A 24,302-nucleotide genomic window follows, 5' to 3' on the forward strand; every position below is an offset into this window, starting at 1 on the left:
GACAGAGTGAGAAATTTTTAACGTCACAATTTTTAGTAACTACTTTCAGGTAACTGGCAAATAATGCAGGTTAAAAATGTGAAGATTATTTTACTCACTAAGTTCTGAGCATCTGGAACAGTTTGAAAGACAGCTGAATGCAGATTCAGTAGCTATTGTCAAAACAAATTTGAAATTTAACTTTTTAAGGAAGGATTTGGAAGGCTATGTCCAAGTGGGAGGTGAGTTGGAACTGACTGGCACGATCTCCAGAGGGAGAGAGTACAGCCCCAATGGGCTGAATAGTTCCCAGCCCCTGTGCTCTGTGATGCTGCCTCATTCACTGTGAATGATGAAGCTCATCACAGGGCAGAGCCGTAGAGGTGTACAGCATGAAAATACACCCTTTGGTTAAACTGGTCCATGCTGACCAGATATCCCAACCTAATCTAAGTCCCATTTGCCAACACTTGGCACATGCACCCTTCCTATTCATATACCCATCCAGATGCCAAATGGTATAATTGTACCAACATCCTCCACTTCCCGACAGAAGATTCCATACACGCACCAACCTCGGTGGGAAAAAAAATTGCCCCTCTGATCCATTTTAAATTCTTCCCCTCTCATGTTAAACCTATGCTCTCTCATTCTGGACTCCCCCACCCCAGGGAAACGACCTTGTCTATTTATCCTACCCATGCCCCTCCTGATTTTATAAACCTCTGTGAGGTCACCCCTCAGCCTCTGATGCACCTGGGAGGATCCCACCACTCAGGTCACAATGGGGCCTGGCTGACTGACACAGCTTCAGACCAATAGGAGAGTTGGCGTGATCCTCCAGCCAATGGGAGTGAATGCGGGGTGGGTCCAGCAGGCCAACACATGACCATCAGCTTTGCAGGCGCAGTGTCACTGTGAGGGGGAACTGAATGTGAAGGAGTGGGAGAGACAGCAGAGACTGGGAGAGAGATGGAGTTAGTGTGGACTGGGAGGGTTGATAAACACTGTTTCAGTCTGCTAGACCTGAATTAGATACTCCGGGTAAATTGAAAGAACCGTGGATGCTGTAAATCACACATAACAACTGAAAGTACTGGAAAAGCTCAGCAGATCTGGCAGCATCTGTGAAGTGAAATCGGTTCGCAATTTGGATTCGGTGACATCCTCAGGAACTGATGCTACTGAGAAGAAATGTTGTTTTTTATGCAGAAGGTAGGGGTTAAGGAGTAAATGATAGGGGGGGAATAGAGTCCAAAGAGAGAGATAAGAACAATTGGACAAAAAGAGTGGATAATGATCTGAGGGGGAGGGTGAATAGCTGTTTATGGGGACTGTTAGTGGCTAACCATAGGTAGTGTGTAATGCCAGGCTATGTAATAACAAGGCCTGGTGTGTGGGGTAAGGGGCAAAGACACTAGGACGTGGGAGAGTTCAGGACCTAAAATTATTGAATTTGATGTTGAAGCCAGAGGATTGTAGGGTCCCCGACTGTGAGATGAGGTGTTGTTCTTCCAGCTTGTGGTGCTGGAAAAGTACAGAAGGTCAGGCAGCATCCAAGGAGCAGGAGAATTGACATATTGGGCATGTAAGCACTTCATCAGAAATGTGGGAGGTGGGAGAAGAGGGCTGAGAGATAAATAGGGAGGGGTGTTTGGGGTTGGGGGGGAAGGGAGCTACGAAGAGACTAGGTAGATGTAGATGGGGTAGTGGTGAGAGAGTGGAATGGATAATTGGGAAGGAAGATGGACAGGTGGGACAGTTCAGGAGGCCAGTGCCGAGTTGGAGGGTTGAATCTGTGATGAGGTGGGGGAGAGGAGATGAGGAAACCTTGATGCCGTGTGGTTGAAAGGTCCCAAGGTTGAGGATGAGGTGTTCTTTCTCCAGGCATCGGGTGGCTCGGATTTGGGGGTGGAGGACACCCAGGACTTGCATGTCCTTGGCAGCGTGGCGGCAGAGGGGATGTAGCTGAAGTGGTCGGCCACAGGGTGGTGGGGTTGGTTGGTGCATGTGTCCCAGAAATATTCCCTGAAATATTCCACAAGTTGGCGTCCTGACTCCCCAGTGTAGAGGAGACCACGTTGAGAGCAAACGACACAATAGTTGAGGTGTTTGGGTGGGCAAGGAATTCTCTGCTGGATGTGGGAGGATCCTTTGCTGCCTTGGATGGAGGTGAGGGGGAGGTGTGGGCACAGGTTTTACACCACATGCAGTGGCAAGCGAAGGTGCTGGGAGTGGAGGATGGGTTGGTGGGGAGCTTGGACCTAACGAGGAAGTCACAGAGGGAATGGTCTCTGTGGAATGCTGAAAGGGGAGGGGAGGGAAACATATCTCTGGTGGGGTCTGATTGTAGGTGGTGGAAATGGCAGAGGATGTTGATGTGTTGTATCTGGGTGGAAGGTGAGGAGTGGGGGGGATCCCATCCTTGTTGGGGTTGGAAGGGTGGGGTTCAAGGGCAGTGGTGTAGGAAGGGGAGGAGATACACTGGAGGGCATTGTTGACCACATGGGAGGGGAAATTGCAGTCCTTGAAATAGGAGGCCATTTGATATGTTCTAGAGAGTTCTGCCAGCTTGTACCAAGCTTCACTGAAACACCGCAGTAAGCATGAGACAGAGATGTTGGACAGGGAACAGGCTCGTGTGTTAAAGTGACAGGCAACTTGAAGCTCCGGGACCTTTTTGCAGCCACAATGTAACTCATCAGTCACCATTTCCACCACCGCCACTCAGATGCTACCAGGTTCCTGTCTCCTCCACTAACAGCTTTCCACCCTCCCACCAGATCGTTATTCACTCCTTTGTCTTTCCAAATGTTCCTGTCTCTCTTTGCACTCTGTCCCCTCCCTATTATTTACTCTTTAACCCCTATCTCCTGTAGTCCAAAGATGTGCAAGTTCGGTGAATTGGCCCAGCTAAATTTCCCGTAGTTTTCAGGGATGTGCATGAGTCCGGGGAAATGGAGAGTAATAGGGAGGGGAATGGGTCTGGGTGCGATGAACTTCAGAGGGTGGGTGTGGAATTGTTGGCCCGAAGAGCCCGTTTCCACGCTATAGGGATTCTACTTTTCCCAGCTGTCTTCGGTTCTGCTGAAGGGTCACAGAACCCGTGATGACCCTTGGTGTTTGCAGGAGGCAGAAAGGGGAGAGTGGCAGCAGAAACCGGATGAGATGTATCAGTGTGGACTGGGAGGGTTTAGTCATACTCTGTGCAGGTTGTTAATCTAAATTAGAAAATCTTGGTCCCATGTTTGCAGCAAAGGGGAAAACAGCTGTGGGCCTCAGGCAGGGAGAGGTCCTGGGTTATGGCCGCCATCTTTATTTGAGGCAAGGTACAGCAAGAAGCATGCACATGTCTTCTTTTGGGGGGAGTGGGGCGATTTAAAGAGGAGCGTTTACACATCAAACACATACCAAGAGAAGTGTTCGCCTTCACTATTCACCTTGCACTGATTGTGAGCTTTGTTTTGCGAATTCATTTTATAGGATATTAATTGAGAATAATTGAGACTGGGATCTCAAAAACAGTTTCTACAGTCAGCAGAGTCAGGATCTGAATATCATTGGCATTTAACTGTGGAACGATAAAGGTTTGTCTGTTCAGTCTGGGAAAATATCACCAATAGTTTTGTCAAGCAAACAGCAGAAAAATGTTCAAGTTCCTGGTCAGATCACCCTTTGGGTATGTGTTCAATTCTTGACCCTGCAGCTGTGGAAGGAGGTATTGGCCTGAGAGAGAGCACAGATTTATCCAAATGCCAGATTTAGTCCCAGTCACCCACTTCATGATAACCTGTAAACTCCCTACTTCCAATTCCCTGCAAGCTTCTCATTGAATTTCCTTGTGGACACAAATTCCAGCACCATTTCAGGTGAAATGATCCAGATTCTGACAACTGTCTGTTCATCCAGAAACTGCTGAAGTCCATGTTGACTCTGGGGTTACAAAGGGCTGAACTGAAAGATGAGATGCTGGTCCTGAGCTCCCATTGAGATGCATTGGAACAGTACAGGAGGCTGAGGGCAGTGTAAGTGTGAACAGACAATGAAAATGACAGGGCTGTACTGAGAGTGCTGCTTGGCTCAATGAGAGTGTTTTGGAGTTGGGTGTAAACAGAGTGAGGTGAGACTGGGAGAAGGTGAAGCTGAAACTCAGGTTTGGTTCAGGCCATTCAATAATTCACGTGGTCCCAATGGGAACAGCCAATTTCTCAGAGATACCTGCGGAGTATTTAAGTTTTTAAAGTATGACATATCTGCTGAAGTAAAGTTTTTTTTTATTATAATGTACATGTTTGAAGTGAAGAAAGGTTGCTCACTCATTTAAATTTTCTTAATGGGAGTAACGAGATGAATGTAGAGAGATGTTGTGATAGGGCACCTCAGATCCGTGGTGTGGTCCTCTTGTACAATGTGGAAAATAAGGGACGCTTCCTGTGTGCCTGGCGGCTATGTGTGCTGCAAGTGTGTCCATCTGCAGTTACTGGGAAACTGCTTTTCAGACCTGGAGCTGTGAGTGGACTCACTGTGGAGCATCTGAGAATGTTATGGACAGCATGTTTAGTGAGTTAGTCACACTGCAGGTGAGGGCTACACAGGCAGAAAGGGAATGGGTGACCATCAGATCAAGTAAAAGGCTCAGGAAGGGGGTGCAGGGGTCCCCAGTGGTCATCCCCTTCTCATACAGATACTGTATCCCGCTTGGGATTCTGTAAGGGCGGGAATGGGTGGGGTAGCTTCTCGGGAAATCAGCAACAGCCAGGATCATGCCACCACAGAGAGCTCCGCTGCACACAGCGGGAGGAAAGAGAGGAAACACGGCTATAGTGACAGGGGATTCAACGCTCAGGGTTAGGGCAGGCACTGCTGTAACCACAGACATGAATCCAGGATGGTATGTTACCTCCATAAAGCTAGGATCCGCAATATCGTGGAGCGGCTGCAGGACTTTCTGGAGCTGGAAGTTAAACAGCCCGTGGTGGTGAAACACACAGATACCAACGACATCGCTAAACAGAGGGATGAGGGCCTGAAAGCTAGATATAGGGAGAGCAGAGATGCATTAACCGAGCTGGAAGTTTTTGTTGCAAATGTTTCGTCCCCTGTCTAGGTGACATCCTCAGTGCTTGGGAGCCTCCTGTGAAGTGCTTCTGTGATCTTTCCTCTGGTTGTCAGTTCCAGCTGTCCGCTGTAGTGGCCGGTGTATTGGGTCCAGGTCGATGTGTTTTGTTGATGGAGTTTGTGGATGAGTGCCATGCTTCTAGGAATTCCCTGGCTGTTTTGAATTCCTAGAAGCATGGCACTCATCCACAAACTCCATCAACAAACACATCGACCTGGACCCAATATACCGGCCACTACAGCGGACAGCTGAAACTGACAACCGGAAGCGGCAGGGACAGGCCACTATAAATGCCGGAGGAAACACCACAGAAGCACTTCATAGGAGGCTCCCAAGCACTGAAGATGTCACCTAGACAGGGGACGAAACATTTGCAACAAAAACTTCCAGCTCGGCGAACAGAACCACAACAACGAGCACCCGAGCTTCAAATCTTCACACAAACTTTGAAGAGATGCATTAAAATGTAGCTCCTGAAATGTACCAGAGACGATAACCCCATTTTATTTTGTTTAGACTTACTCCCAGTGCCATGTGCGAGTGAGAGCAGGAATAAGAGGGTAGATCAGCTGGATGTGTGGCTGGGGAAATGGTGTACCAGAGAAAGGTTTAGATTCTTCAGGCACTGGGACTGTTTCTGGGTGGGTCCTATACCAGCCTGACCGGTTACCCCTGGGCAGAGCTGAGACAAATCTGATGGGGGCTTTTGCAGTTCCATTGGTGAGGTTTTACCTAGTCTGGCAGGGGGTTGGGAACTAAAGTGTCGGCTTAGATGGGTCAGATTCGGGTCAGGGAATGGGAGGTAGAATATTAGTGATGTAGTCAGCAGCTCAGAAAGCCAAAGAAAAGGAGGATTAAACGAGGATTGAGTCCCTCTTCAGCCATCAGTCCTGACATCTCAGAAATGTGAGTCAACAAAATATGGAGCTGTATACATGTCTATGACTCTATGTGCTTCAGCAAAATGGTGGAAATCTACAATAAGAACATAAATTGCTGGACATCCTCAGCAAGTCTGTCAGCATCTGAAATGGTGACAGATGCAGGAAACATTGCAGCCTTGAAGAAGTGTTTAGGTGATCACACCAAGATGTTACACGGAATGCCAGAACGTGGGACTAGAATAAATAGGCGCTTGATGACCAGCATGGATACAATGGGGATGGAAAGTTGATGTTTCGGGTCAGGACTATTCATCCAGACTGACAAACTGTCCTGACCAAAACATCAACTTTCCTGCCCCTCTGATGCTGCCTGACCTGCTGCACTTCCCCAGATCCACATTGTATAAACTCTGACTTCCAGCATCTGCAGCCCTTAACTATCTACACATCCCAGGACTCAGGCTGGTGACCCTCCTTTACTCTCTCTCAATAACCAGGCTAGCACCCCTTGGGAAAGGGGAACAAAGGTACACACAGTACCCCAGGTGTGGTCTCACCAAGGCCCTTCCAGAAAGGGATCCCTGCTCCGGTACTCGAATCCTCTCACTAGGAAGGTCACACATCATTTACATTCTCCACTGCTTCCCACTCCTGCCTGCTTCTGAAAAGAGGGAATCTCAGAGAAACACGGAATAAAATGGGGTCAGAGTCTCTGGTATAAAACTGTTGAACACAATGCCCCCATCTTCTCCATACCGGTCATCAAGCGAATGTGCCTGGTGTAATCATCTGAACACTTCTTCAAGGCTGCAATGTTTCCTGCATCTGTCACCATTTCAGATGCTGCCAGACCTGCTGAGGATCTCCAGCACTTTGTTTTCTCTGTTGTAGAGTACTGAAAGGGGGATTTGTAGTTGAGAAATTCACATTGAATTTCATGTTCAGTTTTGACAGTTACTGGATCCGTGCCGATCTGGATATCATTGGCCTTTTCATCTGGAAGGAAAGGTGTGCATTCTGCCCGTGAACGAATATTTCAAATGTCAGTGTGGCTGGAAAACAGTACTGAGACAGCGAATTCCATGTCCGCGTGGGGACTGTGGAGAGAAATTTCATTTGGTTTTTGAAAGTCTAAAAAATCATGGCACATTTCCCAGGAACAGTTAAGCCCCAGATTGGTTTTGTATGAGGACAATTAACCATGAAACCAGAAAGACAAAAGGATTCCTGCATCATGGAAAAAGCTATGAAAATGGGATTGTTGTAACGGAGTGAATTATCGATCATGGATTGTAATCCATTGGCGTTGTCACGTCGATTCCAGCACCGTGGGGAAACACGGGAAATGTGATGGATGCAGTGTAGGTTTCAGTTATTAAACTGGAAAAGGTACAGAAGAAATTTACAAGGATGATGCCAGGTCTCAGGGGTCTGGGTTACAGAGAGAGGTTGGACAAGCGAGGACCTTTTGGTTTATAGCAGAGGAAACCGAGGGGGAATATATTAAAGAAGTGTATAAGATCATGAGAGGCATGGGTAAGGAGAGGCAGCATCAGGTAACCCCCCGCCTGTCCGATGTGCCACTCCCATTCTTATACCTTTGTGGTGATGCACTCAGTCTTTTTCCCAGGGAACTAAGGACTGGAGGGTATCAATTTAAGGTTAGAGGAGAAAGACTAAAAGGGAACCTGAGGGGCAACTGTTCTACACAGAGGGCGGTATGTATATGGAATGAACTGCCAGTGGAAGTGGTTGAGGCAGGTCTGTTAACAACATCTAAAGGGCATTTGGACAAATACATGGATAGGAAAGGGTCAGAAGCAGATGGGTCAAGTGCATGGAAATAGGGTTAGCATGGATGGGCATTCTGATCGGCATGGGCCAGTTTGGGCCAAAGTGCCTGTCTCTGCTGTAGGATTCTATGACTAAGTGCATTTGCTATTTCTCCCCCTAACTCTGTTGGTATCTTGGGATGTATTCCATCAGGGCAAAGAGACTTTTTTTTTAGATTACTTACAGTGTGGAAACAGGCCCTTCGGCCCAACAAGTCCACACCGACCCGCCGAAGCGTAACCCACCCATACCCCTACATTTACCCCTTTACCTAACACTACGGGCAATTTAGCATGGCTAATTCACCTGACTTGCACATCTTTGGAGTGTGGGAGGAAACCGGAGCACCCGGAGGAAACCCACGCAGACACGGGGAGAACGTGCAAACTCCACACAGTCAGTCGCCTGAGGCGGGAATTGAACCCGGGTCTCTGGCGCTGCGAGGCAGCAGTGCTAACCACTGTGCCACCGTGCCACCCACTTGTCTACCTTTAGCTCCATTAGCTTGCCCAGCTCTAACTCTTTCATGATAACTGTTGTTTCTACTTCCTCACCTTCCTCAGTCTCCTTATCAATTCCTGGATTGGTCTTCGTATCCTCCACTGTGAAGACTGACTGCTGTGTCCTCATATTCCTGAACCCTGCTGGGTAGGAATAACTAGGTACAGAACTCTGAGAGGTCTTCTTTGAGTCTTTATTGATGAGACATGGTAGTTACCATGTGGGCGGCACGGTGGCACAGTGGTTAGCACTGCTGCCTCACAGCGCCAGAGACCCGGGTTCAGTTCCCGCCTCAGGCGACTGACTGTGTGGAGTTTGCACGTTCTCCCCGTGTCTGCGTGGGTTTCCTCCGGGTGCTCCGGTTTCCTCCCACAGACCAAAAGATGTGCAGGGTCAGGTGAATTGGCCATGCTAAATTGCCCGTAGTGTTAGGTAAGGGGTAAATGTAGGGGTATGGGTGGGTTTCGCTTCGGCGGGTCGGTGTGGACTTGTTGGGCCGAAGGGCCTGTTTCCACACTGTAATGTAATCTTACCTGGATATTTTACGTGCAAAACACCTCCAGGCAGCATCAGGTAACGCCCCGCCTGTCCGATGTGCCACTCCCATTCGTATACCTTTGTGGTTTGTGACTTTGAATAGAGACTATCTCTCAGGATTATCTCCATGGCAACAGCAGTTAAAAAGTCTAGTTCAGTTCAGCACTTTGTGGTTAAACCACACACCCCTCCCCCCACGCCCCTTTGGCTCCCTCAAGTACCTGACATGCACTTCAGTTTCAGTGGGGCTGTCTATCAGGATTCTGATGTGGAGGAGCCGGGGTTGGGGTGGGATGGACAAAGTTAAAAACTACACAACACCAGGTTATAGTCCAACAGGTTTATTTGGAAATACAAGTTTTTGGAGTGTGCTGTGATTTTTAACTTGATCAGGATTATCTCTATGGTAACAGTTAAGTGCTCCAACAATTACAGTGGCCATATGTTCCCCACACAATAGGTTCCCCTCCAGCAGTGTAAACTGCTATTCTGTCCCTGGAGATAGCTACTCATTACATTTTATCCCGAATCCCATCAAGCTTTCTGTTGATCTTTGAAGTTTTTCTAATCTCCTGGTTTCTCCTTGGTCTTTACCAATTTGTATGCCTTCTATTTCAATTTGACAGACTCCATTATTTCCTTAGCCACCCATGGCAGATTACTCCTTTTCCGACAGTCCTTCCTTTTCACTGATATATGTTTTTACTGAGCACTTTGAAAAATTGCTTTGATATTCCTCCACTGTCTGTCAACTGTCCCACCCTAAAGTCTTTGCTTCCAGTCTATATTAGCCAACTCCTGCCTCATCCTATTGTAGTCTCCTTTGTTTAAGCACAGGATCTTGGGATTGGATTTAATCTTCCCACTTTCCATCTGTGTTCTAAATTCAACCAGACTTCTCAGGTCTTTTATCAGATTACGAGGTGAGGCGGTGTTTTGGTTTCATTGTCAAAGTTGAAACTTTATTGCTGGAACAGCACAGCAGGTCAGGCAGCATCCAGGGAACAGGAGATTCGACGTTTCGGGCACAGGCCCTTCTTCAGGAATGAGCAGAGAGTGTTCAGCAGGAGAAGATAAAAGGTAGGGAGGAGGGACTTGGAGGAGGGGCGTTGGAAATTTGATAGGTGGAAAGAGGTCAAGGTGAGGGTGATAGGTCGGAGTAGGATGGAGGCGGAGAGGTCAAGAAGAAGACTGCAGGTCGGGAAGGCGGTGCCGGGCTGGAGGGATCCGGCTGAGACAAGGTGGGGGGAGGGGGGATGAAGAAACTGGTGAAGTCCAAGTTCATCCCCTGCGGTTGGAGGGTTCCCAGTCGGAAGATAAGACGCTCCTCCTCCGACTGTCGGGTTGTTGTGGTTTGGCGGTGGATGAGTCCAATGACCTGCATATCCTCGGTGGAGTGGGAGGGGGAGTTGAAATGCTGTGCTACAGGTTGGTTGGGTTGGTTCGTCTGGGTGGCCCAGAGGTGCTCTCTGAGATAACTCATTGTCAAAGACCTTGGCTTTGTAGTAAAGTATAGGATAGATATTCCCAACGGAGAATTCTGAACGCTGTGAATGTCCTACACAGTCGAAAACCGTAAATCACTGTCTCCCCTCAGTGTAAAATTGCAAAATCATTATCTCCTACTCGCTTCCTCACTATCTAAGTTTGGAACGCTAATCCACCTGAGTATCCTGCATTTTGTGAAGGTGGTGAGTTTTGGGTTCAGCTTTCCAGTTATTACCGTAAGAAGATAAGCCCTGGGCACAGGAGAGGCAATGCAGCCCTTCGAACCAGCTCCACCATTTAATACAATGATGACTGAGCTCAACTCGCTCTCAGCTGGATTTTCCCGCCTGCCCTCTCTCACCCTTCAACTCATTGCAAATGAAACATCTGTATCTCTTCAGTAAATTTGCTCATTGCCCAGGCATCCACCGCATTTTGAATAGGGAATTCCACAGATTCAGAACGCATTGAGATAAGTACATTCTTCTTCATGAGAATAGAATAGAGTCCCTATAGTGCAGAAACAGGGTAATCATCCATCGAGTCCACACCAACCCTATAGTGAGCATCCCATTTAGACCCATCCATTCCCTGTAACCCTTCTTTCCTGTTGTTAATTGTCTAACTGGCACATGCGTGGACCCTGTGGGCAATTTAGTATGGCCAATCCATCAAACCTGCACATCTTTGGACTGTGGAAAGAAACCGGAGCACCCAGAGGAAACCCACGCAGACATAGGGAGAATGTGTAAACTCCACACAGTCGCCTAAGGCTAGAATCAAACCCGGCTCTCTGACGCTGTGAGGCAGCAGTGCTAGCCACTGAGCCACCTCTCTTAAACTTTGCTGCCCCTTATTAACCTCCCCACCCCCCAATTGGCTGAATGTATATTCCTTACGTCAGAACTCAGGTTGTCTAAGCAGATGTCTCAGTAAAACCCAGTGACAGCCCACATGTCCTGCGTGTCTGAATGGGGATCCAACACCCTCTAGCCCACAATTTTCATTCACTTTCCAGAGGCTTCATGGGGACAACAACTCCCACAATCCCTGAGGCAGGGACCACACGTGTGGGGAAACCTGGCATTGTACATGTACAGAATATGGGCGTGTTCTGGAGCATTTGTTTTGGGTAACTAGCAGAAAGCATTTCACACTGATTGGCTGGAGAAGGGACGCATCTACTTATAGTATTGATCGGTTTGGGGGGGGGGGGGGGGGGTCAATGTGCCATCACACCCACGTGGAACCAAGTTCCATCCCCAACTTGTTGTAACGCTGCAAATCGACCTATGGGGAACGAAGAAGGATCTGACCCATTCCCTCAGACTGAAGGTTCCTCTTCTGTCCAGGATCAGCCACCTCCCTTTCTGTTTCCTATTGTTCCATTCTGCTGTTACATTATTGACTTGCAGCAACTGAAGGGAAAGGAAGTGAACCCAGAAAGGGTGCAGCATCTAACCAGGGACGGGAAGTGGTGGCATGGATCTGTTTATCAGCAACTCCATGAGAATGTGGAGGGTGTACATTAGGGGGTAGCAGAGGCAGAATGGTGGGAGAGAGTAAGTGGGCTGGAGGGTTACAGCTTTGGGGGAAGAAAGGGGAAAAATATTCCAGAGAAATTAGAATTGTCTGTTCTGAATTTCTAATCTGTACATATTCCTTTATACAGGGTGCTAAATGGTGAAGATTTGCAGACTGAAATCTCAAAATCATGTGCAGATCGTGATTAAGTTAACCAGCATTTGAAGAACCAAAGATAGAGACTCACTCGGCCAAAATCCTGCAACACTCTCCCTCCCAGTATTGTGGGTCTCTCTGCACCAAATGGACTGTGAATGGTTCAAGACAGCAGCTCACTACCATCTTCACACGGGTAACTAGAGATGGGGTTTAAATGCTGGCTGAGCCAGTGATGCCCATATCCTGGAAATGGTTTCTATCTCTAGTTGCTGAAACGCGGTTGATGTTCCTGCAGGATGATGAGGGATGCTGAGTGCACCCTCCAGGAGGCAGCACCATCACATTACCCCTGTCTAAACCCACACAGTAACACAGCAACGTCACTGAAACAAAAGGCAGTGAAACCAAAGGAGGACTTCGCTGAATTTACCTCGAAGAACTATATCTAAGGGGATTGGAACACAGCAGGAACAGGTGACTGAGCTGGATGGTCAGCTGGTTCCCATTGGTTGGTGGAGCAGGATTGAAAAGCCGAATAGCTGCTTCCTGCTATCTCCCAGGTATGTATATAGCCATGGAGCCCAAGTAGGAAGAAGTAGGCAGGGCAGGGATTCTCCATGAGATTGCATCAGTTTTCAGTGAGGGAAGGTTTGATGGATTTTATTTAATATTTGTCTTTTACATTTTAAAAAAAATAAATTTGCAAACCTTGTATTCAGGTTTATCCCAGAATAAAAGTAAAAGAATCGAAACGATCTGAATATAACAGTTTTTGAAATTTCAAACGCCCTGTAAAACAAAATCCTGTCTATTCCCGGAAACCATCACTTCCCAGTTACTCAAACTCCAGGGAAATATTCCCTCCCTGACTGAACCTTTGGTTTGATTTAACTGCTTTTCAGTTCTTGTTCTGTGAGCTGTGAAGCGTTCTTTTTCGCCCCCCCCCCCCCCCATTTCTCCGACCCAGAAATTATCTCACACAGCTGTGCAACCTTCCCACCATCAACATCATCATTACTCCATTTTGCTTTTTGTTACCAGCAGTAAGCTACCCGTGTAACCAATTGAATATTTCCAAACAAGACCCCTTACAGGCAAAGCAAACCATTACAAGTGACAAAGTGAGAAGGGACTAAATCAAGGTAGAGTTGTAGGGAGGGGGCAGCGACAGAGATAAAGCACGTATCCCGTGCGGTGCCCACCTCTGTCTAAAGGCATTGAGAGCATTGATACACACCACATGCTCCTTCTCCAGGGACACCCTGCTGTGTAGCGTTTATCCTCAATCATAGAATAAAATCCCTACAGTGTGGAAGGAGAGCATTGGCCCATCAAATCCCTGTAATACTGCATTTCGCATGGCTGATCCACCTAGTCTACACATTCCTGGACACCATGGGCAATGTAGCACGACTGATCCACCTAACCTGCACATCTTTTGACTGTGGGAGGAAACAGAGGACCCACACTATCGTGGGCAGAATGTGGAAACTCCACACAGGCCGTTGACCAAGGCTGGCCTCTGACCTTGTACCTGGTGCTTTGAAGCCGAGTTGCTTCAATCCCAATATAAATCAAAACAGATAATTCCTGCTCATTGTCACATTGCTGTTTGTGTAGCCTTGTGCTCAGAGAGACATCCTGAGGTTCAGAAATGGGATTATAAATTCAGTCAACTCCAGCCCAGTTAATGTGGCTAACACCAACAACAACATCAATATTCCAACAGTGTCATCATATACAAGGTCCGGTCCTGACTCTGATTAAGAGTAACTGCAGAATCAGAGTCCTGCAGTGATGTGTGAACTCTACCCCACACGGAGCAGAGGGATGACCACTTCCCTGTGTGCACTCACTGGTCTCTCAGTCATGTTGAAGATGCAGCAAATCCCATGTCACACTGAGAGGTAAACAACTCCTACCCAGTATGAACCCTCTGGTGTATCAGCAGGAGGGATGAATCACTGAAACCCTTTTCACACACTGAGCATCTGAATGGTCTTTCCCCAGATTGGGCTCACTGGGGTCTCAGCAGATCAGAAGACTGGCCGAATCCTTTCCCACACGTGGAGCAGGTGAATGGCCTCTCCCCGGTGGGAACGCACTGATGTCTCTGCAGGAGAGAGATTTGAATGAATCCTTTCTAACACATGGAGAAGGTGAAGAGTCTAAATCCTCTGTGCCCTCTCTGGTGCCTCAGCAGATTGCAAGAGTGAGTAAATCCCTTCCCATACATGGGGCAGGTGACCAGCCTCTTCCCAGTGTGACTGTGTCAGTGAGTGTCCCACTGGGAGGGGTAAGTGAATTCCTTCCCACAGTCCCCACAACCTCACCCTGGTCCCGTCATAATGGTGTCTTCCCAGATCACATGACCAGTTAAATCCTCAACCACATGCACAACACGAATGGTTTCTCTGGGCTGGGAATGCTGCTTTCCCCTTCCATATTATGTATAATGTTCGGGACCTGCGAAACTGGGTGCGTTAAATGTGATGTTAAAGCTGAGTTTCCCATCTGTGAACTCTCTCTCTGTAAAACAAGTTTATCTCCTTCATTACTACAGCTCCCAACACCAGCTCTCCCTTTAGTTCTCCTGAAATTCTAAATTTGGACTAATGCAATAATGTGGCTTTCTCTCACTTGTTTCTGAAAGTAAATTAGGATGATTTTGAATAACTGGACTTTACTAGCCAAACTCGTTCCTACTCTATCATATACGACTTTTAACCCATGGGAAATGTGTTACCAGCTTTGATAACCGTTATAATGCTCTGACCACTTCTATGGAGTCGGTATAAGTTGATTCTAACAATTATCAATAGATTGTATCTAAACAGGATGCCCACACAACAGTAGGCGCTCTGACACTCAATGCCTGTAAGTTATTTTTCTTAAAGCCCCACATGTGTCTGGCAATCTGGCAATACAATTGAAGATAGTTTATACAGTAACCTTACAGTCTTAGTTGCCAATTCCAATCCATGAAGCAGTCAGTAACATTCCCCAGTGAATTGAATTCTATTAGCAGCTTTCTCCTGTCAGGAGAGATTGAGGAGCATGAAGCTGTCTTCTCTGGAGGACTGAAATATGAAACACTTGAAATGAACAAAATTCTTCAAGAGCTCAATAGGATAGATATAGGACGATGTGCACCCTGGCTGATATGTCTTGAATGAAATAAGCACTAACTGCGGTGTCTTTACCCAGCATCCCCTTTAGCTGCATAAATGTTCAAGATTTATTTGCTGCTCTAATTCCACTCTCTTATTGAATCCCATTTGTAATGTTGGTTGCCGTGCAAATTGGTAACATTTGATTCAATCTATCCTGAAACCTCTCTGTATCTGTGTCTCGCTTTTGTTCACCAAGACCCTCATTCAGTCTGACCTCTTTACAAACCCTGCCCTGATATTTCCCTCGAGGGCTCAGAAATTAAATGTCCACAGAATTGTTACTGCACAAAAAGAGGCTGATTGGCTCATCAGCTCTCCAAAGGATCACCTCACCGAATGCTATTCTTCTACCTTTACCCCATAAACCTTCCCATTCGTCCTCTTCCAATAACTGTTCTGTTCAATTCTATTCTCTTCATTATACCTGGCTCCAATTGTACTCTTTGGCAGTGCATTCCTGACCATAAACTTTCTCTGCATGAAAACACTTTGTATCATGTTACATGTGCTTCTTTTGTCAATCCCTTGACATCGGTGCCTCCTCATTATTGATTCTTTCCTGAAAGAGAGCAGTTTCTCCTGGTCTACTCTCAATAGATCCCTTTTGGAGGTATCTTTACCCAGTATCCCTCGGGATGGTGAATATCATCTCTCGCGGTCACAGGAGACCAGTGCGAGACTGTTGCTTTCACTGTGCGGCTGGGTTCAGGACACCATCCAGCCTCACTGTACTCCAGCGAATACACACTGGGGAGAGACCATTCACTTGCTCTGAGTATCGGAAGCAATTCGCTCAGATATCCAGCTTGGTGAAACACCGGCAAATTCACAAGTAACCACAGCGATTGGATTTATTTTGTTTGTTCATGGGATCACGGCATCACTTGCTGGGGCAGCATTTGTCATCCATTCTGACTGCCCAGAAGATGGTCCAGGGTCAACCCCATTATTCAGGGTCTGGATTCACATGTAGGCTGGTCAAGGTCAGAATTAACACAGTTTCCGAGACCAGTGACATGAAGAGTTGATTTCTGGCCTATTATTTATGTGATGATAATGAATCATTTTTGCAGTTGAATTAAAAGTGAAAGACCAAAATGTGTTTTATTCTGATTGAGCACGTCCTCCTGTTTTCTCAGTTGTTATTGACAGTCTCATCCCCCTCGCACCAGAACCTGTTCCAGAGAGTGTTACAGAAAAGGCAGAATGGTCAGCTGCAGCTGGTCACCTGACCCGTCACTGGTCCCGAAAGGTTCACTCTCCACAGATGCTGCCAGATCTGCTGAATTTTTTTTTTTAATTTCTGATTTCCCAGCATTTGCAGATGGTTAGTTTTTCAATATTCATCTTGTCTGTTGCAGAGGAGTTTATTGATGAATTTAGAGAGTTTTGAATGGCAGAGCAGGGTTGAGGGGCTGAATGTCCACCTCCCCTTCCAGTGAAAGTTGTCCATCTGCAGCTTGTGTCAACATTTCCCCTCGCTGCTCACTTCACATCCATGTCTAACACACTGTTACTGACTGAGCAAACCTCCTGTGTTTGAGCTTAAACCTGCTAATGTTCAGTGTGCCTCTCCTGCCACCCAGGTTTAACTCTCATCATGGAATGTTGTCCCGTATTACTGCGGGAATGCCCACAATGGACTCAGCCTGGAGTCTGTATCCCATGGGATCCACAAACCCGGTTTATTTCCTCCTTCCTCTTTCATTCTGGCTATTGAACTCTCGGTTTCAATCCAATCTCCTGTCATGCTCTTCAACATGCCCATGTGGGTGGACTAGAGGAAGCTGGGATTTAATGATAGGAAGTGGGGATTAGGCGGAAGTACGAGGAGCGGTGACAGCAAAGACAGTACTCATTGTAACGGCAGAGTTTCTCCATGACCCAGTGAGTGGTGAGGCACCTGAGTTTGTGGGGGAGACAGATTCAATCAGGGATTTGGTAAGACACTCAGACATTGACCTGTCCATCTGATTGTTAACTCAGACAGAAAGAAAGATGCACATTTAGATAGCACCTTTGATGACCTGGGGCAATAAAACATGCTTCCATCCCAATGATTTCAACCACAAATCTCTGAAAACACAGGCACAAAGATTAGATTAGATTAGATTACAGTGTGGAAACAGGCCCTTCGGCCCAACAAAGCCACACCAACCCGCCGAAGCGAAACCCACCCATACCCCTACATTTACCCCTTACCTAACACGACGGACAATTTAGCATAGCCAATTCACCTGACCCTGCACATCTTTCTTGTACCAGGTTGTCTCTCAGTCTCCTCTTGAGAAAAGAGTTTTAAGCTGTTTAGCCTTTCCTGGTGATTATAACCTCTGTGTTCCTCTAAGATTTGTGACTGAACCTTTATTTTACTGTTCCTTGTGAGTGATGCCAGCAGCAGAAACAGTTCCTGACCTGTGCGGGTTTCGATTGGAGTATTTGTATTTAAAAAATCATTCTCACCCTCACGTACAGTGTGAAATTGCTGTAAAACAGAAGGAAAGGATTGAGTGAGAACCCACAGAAACACAAAGGCAGCGTGTGTACCTGAGCTGAATGAACCTGGCATGAGGAAAACGTGACAACAATCACAACTAGTTAGAGTCACAGAATCCCGTAGGTGCAGAAAGAGGCTATTCGATCCATCGAGCCTGCAATGAACTGCTCTCCCACCCTACCTCCATAACCTCTCATTTACCATGGCTAACCCAACCCGCTAAACCTGCACACTACAGGCCATGTTAGCACAGCCAATAGAGCAAACCTGCACATCTGTGGGAGGGTCACAGATTACATCCAAATGCTTGAAATTGTGGATGGAGCCTCACGAATATTTGACTCTGATACAAATGCTCTGTTTTTAAAAATAAAAGCTGGGGGAAACTGCAACCAGAAAGATTTCCACTTATCTCTGGAGGAAGAGAATTCAAAATTCGTGCCATTGACCCAGGGAACACAGTGAAGTCACAGAGGTCTGGGAACCATCAGAAATGTGCGGCACGGTGGCACAGTGGTGAGCACTGCTGCTTCACAGCGCCTGAGACCCGGGTTCAATTCCCGCCTCAGGCGACTGACTGTGTGGAGTTTGCACATTCTCCCCGTGTCTGCGTGGGTTTCCTCCGGGTGCTCCGGTTTCCTCCCACAGTCCAAAGATGTGCAGGTCAGGTGAATTGGCCATGCGAAATTGCCCGTAGTGTTAGGTAAGGGGTAAATGTAGGGGTATGGGTGGGTTGCGCTTCGGCGGGTCGGTGTGGACATGTTGGGCCGAAGGGCCTGTTTCCACACTGTAATGTAATCTAATCTAATGTAATCTAAAAAAAAAAAATGTAACAGGTTGTGAGCAAGGTGGGGGTGAGACAAGGACAAAAAGACAGTCTGTCACACAGGGGAAGGCAGGAGAGATTAAACAGCAGAAATGGTAGTCCCTCAAGGCCACAGGGAATAGAGTTCGGGATGGGATCGAAACTAGGAAACAAGGAGTGCAGCTGTCAAAGAAATACATTGAAAAACAGATAATAAGAACATAGAGGGCAGAGTTCACAGTCTGAAATTGTTGCTGTCAGTGGTGAGTACAGAATGCTGTAAAGCCTGGATAGTTCTATTACAGCCAACACATACAGGAAGGGCCAAGTGGCCGAGGTCTGTGCTGCAACTTTCTGATAAATTTATTCCGACATATCAAGTCTGATGATGCTCATAAATTCTCAAATTCGACTTGAGTTTAATATGCTGGAGAAATGTCAAATAAATCACATTGATCCCATTCTGCAGACTTTAGTCCGCAGCCCTGCATGTTCCAGCATCTCAGTTACATCCATAACCTTTTGTCCTAATGTGATGCTGGTTACTGCCTCTGCCACCCCATCAGTGAGTTCCTGCTCCTCACCATCTCCGAGTGAAATGAAGTCTCCCCTCCCCTTCTTTCTGAGAATTAGTTTCAATCTAAAACCTTCAGTTTCTGACCTCTCTGTTAATGAATAGCTCCTCCCTATCCACTCGATCTAGATTCTTCAGCATTTTATCACTTCAATTAAATCTCAGCTCATCCTCCTCAGAAATCATCCCCAGTCTATCTAACTTTTCCTCAGAGCAGACATTTCCAATCGGAGAAATATTCTGATCAATCTCCTCTCTGGTGTGATCACATCAACCCTGGAATGTGGGGATCAGAAATGTGTGCAGTACTTTAGCTGTGGTCAAACGAGTGTTCCTGACATTTCCCGTGTCACCTCCGTGTTCTTGTGGTTGTCGCTCAGACAAGAAGTGTCTTGGATTTCCCACATGGAACTGGATGTGCACTCCATGGGGCTGGGATTCCCTACCATGTGTTTATTTGTTAACTAATCCTAAATTAACTTCAGATTAAAACAAGATTATCAGCTACCCACCAATCAACTTCTTCCATTATACTGAAGTCACCTTACTTGTTAAAAATTTCTTTAAAATTATTACTATCTCAACACAACAGGCTTTAATTTGCTGATCAAGTATTCAGATGTCTCCACTGTTACAATCACTTGAAGATTATCTTTACCTTCAGCTACATTTGGTGAATTGAACACTGATTGTAAATATATGAATATCAAAAGGACTTGAGTTTTATGATGATTAATCCCAGTCTGACGTTCTTGTTGGTTAATATCTTGAAGAGAACTGTCCTCAGAACTCCAGCCCCGAACCCAGTATAAAACAGTAAACATTATCTCCTGCTGTGGAGGGACAGCCTGTGTTGGTCTGAGTAGGAACACTGAGCAGATTTACCTCAATGACAATTTAATTGGTGACCAGAGCAAGTTAAGTAGGTCCAAATAATATGCATTATAGCACAGAGAGAGGCCCATCAAATCCAAGCTGGCTCTCTGCAGCAGAATCTCACATTCTCATTTCCCATACGTACCCCAAACTCTGCAAGTTTATTTCCCTCAGAACTGATCTAATTGTTTTTATCAATTATTCATCTTCTCCTCTGCCTGCACCACCATAATAGGCAGCATGTTCTGCATATTTCCAGCCAATACAGACAGCAGAAACAATGGCTCATCTCCCACTGTCTCAAAGTGGGGGTGGCGTTTTTGCCGGTTTGATGGTGAGTTTGGGGAGGCGCAGTGGTAGTTTGGATCACTGATCTTTACACTGCTGAGGCTAAACGCCAGCTCACAGACACCTCCTCCTCCTTCCCCCTTGACCATGACCCCACCCCCCACCACCAAACCATCATCTCCTAGACCATCCATAACCTCATCACCTCAGGAGATCTCCCATCCACCACCTCCAACCTCATAGTCCCACAACTCCACACCGCCCGTTTCTACCTCCTGACCAAAATCCACAAACGTGGCTGCCCCGGCCGACCCATTGTCTCAGCCTGCTCCTGCCCCACTGAACTCATCTCTGCATACCTCGACACGGTCCTGTCCCCCTTAGTCCAAGAACTCCCCACTTACATTTGGGATACCACCCAAGCCCTCCACCTCCTACATGATTTTCGCTTCTCCGGCCCCCACCGCCTTATCTTCACCATGGACATCCAGTTGCTATACCCCTCCATCCCCCATCACGAAGGCCTCCAAGCCCTCCACTTCTTCCTTTCCCACCAACCCAACCAGTACCCTCCCGCTGATACCCTCCTTTGACTGACTGAACTGGTCCTCACTCTTAACAACTTCTCCTTCCAATCCTCCCACTTCCTCCAAATCAAAGGAGTAGCCATGGGCACCCGCATGGGCCCCAGCTATACCTGCCTCTTCGTCAGATATGTGGAACAGTCCATCTTCCGCAGTTACACTGGCACCACCCCCCACCTTTTCCTCCGCTACATCGATGATTGTATTGGTGTTACCTCGTGCTCCCATGAGGAGGTTGAATGTTCATCCACTTTACTAACACCTTCCACCCCGACCTCAAATTCACCTCCACTGTCTCAGACTCCTCCCTCGACCTCTCCATTTCTATCTTGGGCGACTGACTCAACACAGACATTTACTATAAACCGACCGACTCCCACAGCTACCTAGATTACACCCCCTCCCACCCTGCCCCCTGTAAAAACGCCATCACATATTTCCAATTCCTTCGTCTCCGCCGCATCTGCTCCCAGGAGGGCTAATTCGAATACCGAACAACTCAAATTGCCTCCTTCTTCAAAGACCCCAATTTCTCCTCCGACATGGTCGACGATGCTCTCCACTGCATCTCCTCCACTTCCTGCTCCTCCACCCTTGAACCCCACCCCTCCAATCGTCACCAGGACAGAACCCCACTGGTCCTCGCCTTCCATCCCACCAACCTTCGGATAAATCGTATCATTCTTCGTCATTTCTGCCACTTCCAGACAGACCCCACCACCAGGGATATATTTCCTTCTCCAACCCTATCAGCATTCAGGAGAGACCACTCCCTCTGCGACTCCCTCGTCAGATCCACACCCCCCACCAACCCAACCTCCACTCCCGGCACCTTCCCCTGCAACCACAAGAAGTGCAAAACATGCGCCCACACCTCCCCCCTCACCTCCCTCCAAGGCCCCAATGGATACTTCTATATCTGTCGCAAATTCACCTGCACCTCCACACACATCATTTACTGTATCCACTACAGCCGATGTGGTCTCCTCTACATTGGGGAGACAGGCCGCCTACTTGCAGATCTTCAGGGAACACCTCTGGGACACCCACACCAACCAACCCACACCAACCTGTGGCGGAACACTTTAACTCCCCCTTCCACTCCGCCAATGACATGCAGCTCCTTGGCCTCCTCCATCGTCACACCCTGGCCACACGACGCCTGGAGGAAGAGCACCTCATCTTCCACCTAGGCATCCTCCAACCACGAGGGATGAATGTAGATTTCTCCAGCTTCCTCATTTCCCCTCCCTCCACTTATTCAGCACCGCCTTCTTGACCTGCAATCTTCTTCCCGACCTCTCCGCCCTCACCCCCTCTCCGGCCTATCACCGTCCCCCTCACCTCCTTCCACCTATCGTATTCCCAGGACCCCTCCCCCAAATTCCCTCCCCCTTACATTTTATTTCAGCCCGCTTGGCACACTAGTATCATTCCTGCAGAAGGGCTTATGCCCAAAACGTCGATTCTCCTGCTACTCGGATGCTGCCTGGCCTGCTGTGATTTTCCAGCACCACATTTTTCAACTCCCGCTGTCTCAAAACCTTACATCTGATCTTCATTCTTATGCCATCACCTATTGAATACAGATATTTTTGTCTGCTATATCTAGGTCTGTTGTAATCTTATACAGCTCTATCAAAAATATATTCGACATCTTCACTTCAAAGAAAATAGCAATTTCTTCAAATCAATCCAGTGACAGCATTTTCTTCATCAGTGAACCACTCCAGTAAGTCTGTACTCTATACTCTGAAGATCACTCATATCCTTCATTGTTGATGTCTATTTTTTTCCACAAACCCAGACGACGCAAGTTTTCTGCACAACAGCAGTAGCTTTATTATTGGACAGCCGGCAAGAGTTTCAAAGCATCTCTAAAGTAGCTGAGTGTCTACTTGCAGAGGCTGTTCTTCCTGAATCTCTGCCTTACCCACAGAGACAGTATATTTAATAGGAATTAGACAAAGGCATATCAGTCACATGGGCGATTGTCAATAGATAGTTTAAAGTAGGTAATTATGACCTTACAAAGCTTGATGAATGGCGATGTCCTGTGATAACGTGTGATGGATTACAGAAACTGATTATCGTATTGTTCATGTTTATGTGTTGATGGGAAGAGATTAAGGCAGAAGGGTTCTTCCTTCAGTTAATGGGGGATTCACTTAACCTATGCTCATATGGAGGGGAGGTAAGATAATGGACCTGGAGGCAGTTTAACAGGCTTGTGCCCAGGACTCTCAGTCTTGTCTGGCAAGGGCAAATTCGTCTGTCTGGGGTTATGGTGGAATACACATGTCCTGAAAGAGAAGCAAATTGTGGAACTGGCCCCTCTGTGGTATTTTAATTTCCTCATTCTGACCAGGAATCTGTTGACCAGAATTGGATGCAATGATTGACTGTGATCTAACTAGAGCTTTGTCAAGGGTTAGCATCTTTTCCGTGTACAAAGTTAAAAATCACACAACACCAGGTTATAGTCCAACAGGTTTAATTGGAAGCACACTAGCATTCGGAGCGACGCTCCTTCATCAGGTGATAGTGGAGGGCTCCTGATGAAGGACCGTCACTCTGAAAGCTAGTGTGCTTCCAATTAAACCTGTTGGACTATAACCTGCTGGTGTGTGATTTTTAAATTTGTACACCCCAGTCCAACACGGGCATTTCCAAATCACAATTTTTCCGTGATTTTGTTATCATTCCTCCTATTAATGAAGTCGAGCATCCCATATGTTTTCCTCAAAACAATTTATGTTCTCTCTCCATTAATGATATGTACACTTTGTTCCCCATTCCTGCTGTCCTGCTCTCTGTGTCTGTGCCATTCAAATTATATATTCCCTTTCTACATTGCTTCTCTCAAAATGCATCAACTTACTGTATGTTCTAAAGAAGAAACATATTCCATTCAAAATATCATCTCTCGTTCCACACATTCTACCCCCTGGAAAACAGAACAGCACAGCACAGGAATAATCAGCCCACCATGTCTGTGCGGATCATGATGCTATTCCAAACTAATTCAATCTCCCTGTATATGATCCATATCCCTGACAACCCATGCCTGCTTATGTGTCTGTCCAAATGCCTCTTGAATGTTGTGATTGCTTCTGCTTTTACCAACTCCCAGGAGAGTACATTCTAATCACTCACAACCTTCTGCTCAAGAAATTTGTCTGACACAGCTTCCTTTAAACTTGCAAAGATGTTGTTGGAAATGCTCAGCAGGTCATGCAGCATCTGTGAAGAAAACTCAGTTAATGTTTCGGTTCTGGTCACCCTTCAACAGAAACGTTAACTCTGATTTCTCTTCACAGGTGCTGATTGAAATGCTGAGTTTTTTTCCAGAAACTTCTGTTTTTCTTTCTGGTTTACAGCATCTGCTGTTCTTTCAGTTTTCATTTCCTTTGAACCTCCCCCTCTCCCCTTATATCTATGGCCTCTAGAATTTATCATTTCCACCATGGAAAAAGATTCA

The 24,302-nt window shown here is 46.8% G+C and overlaps 1 long non-coding RNA gene across 6 annotated transcripts in view; it reads left to right on the top strand.

The window, feature by feature from the left end:
• Positions 1-24,302, top strand: part of LOC148139453 (uncharacterized) — a 66,438-nt gene that overhangs the window by 33,201 nt on the left and 8,935 nt on the right. For 5 of the 6 annotated variants that reach the window (XR_015753544.1, XR_015753546.1, XR_015753547.1 and 2 more), the window contains one exon: positions 12,014-12,779. This is a non-coding gene — a long non-coding RNA (uncharacterized LOC148139453). Of the gene's footprint in view, positions 1-12,013; positions 12,780-24,302 lie in introns of those variants that run through there. The other variant, XR_015753545.1, reaches the window with a different exon arrangement.

This window comes from Chiloscyllium plagiosum, unplaced genomic scaffold (assembly GCF_037043375.1).
Source record: "Chiloscyllium plagiosum isolate Xiang-an unplaced genomic scaffold, Cpla_swu_hap1 HiC_scaffold_38, whole genome shotgun sequence".
Lineage (NCBI taxonomy): Eukaryota > Metazoa > Chordata > Chondrichthyes > Orectolobiformes > Hemiscylliidae > Chiloscyllium > Chiloscyllium plagiosum.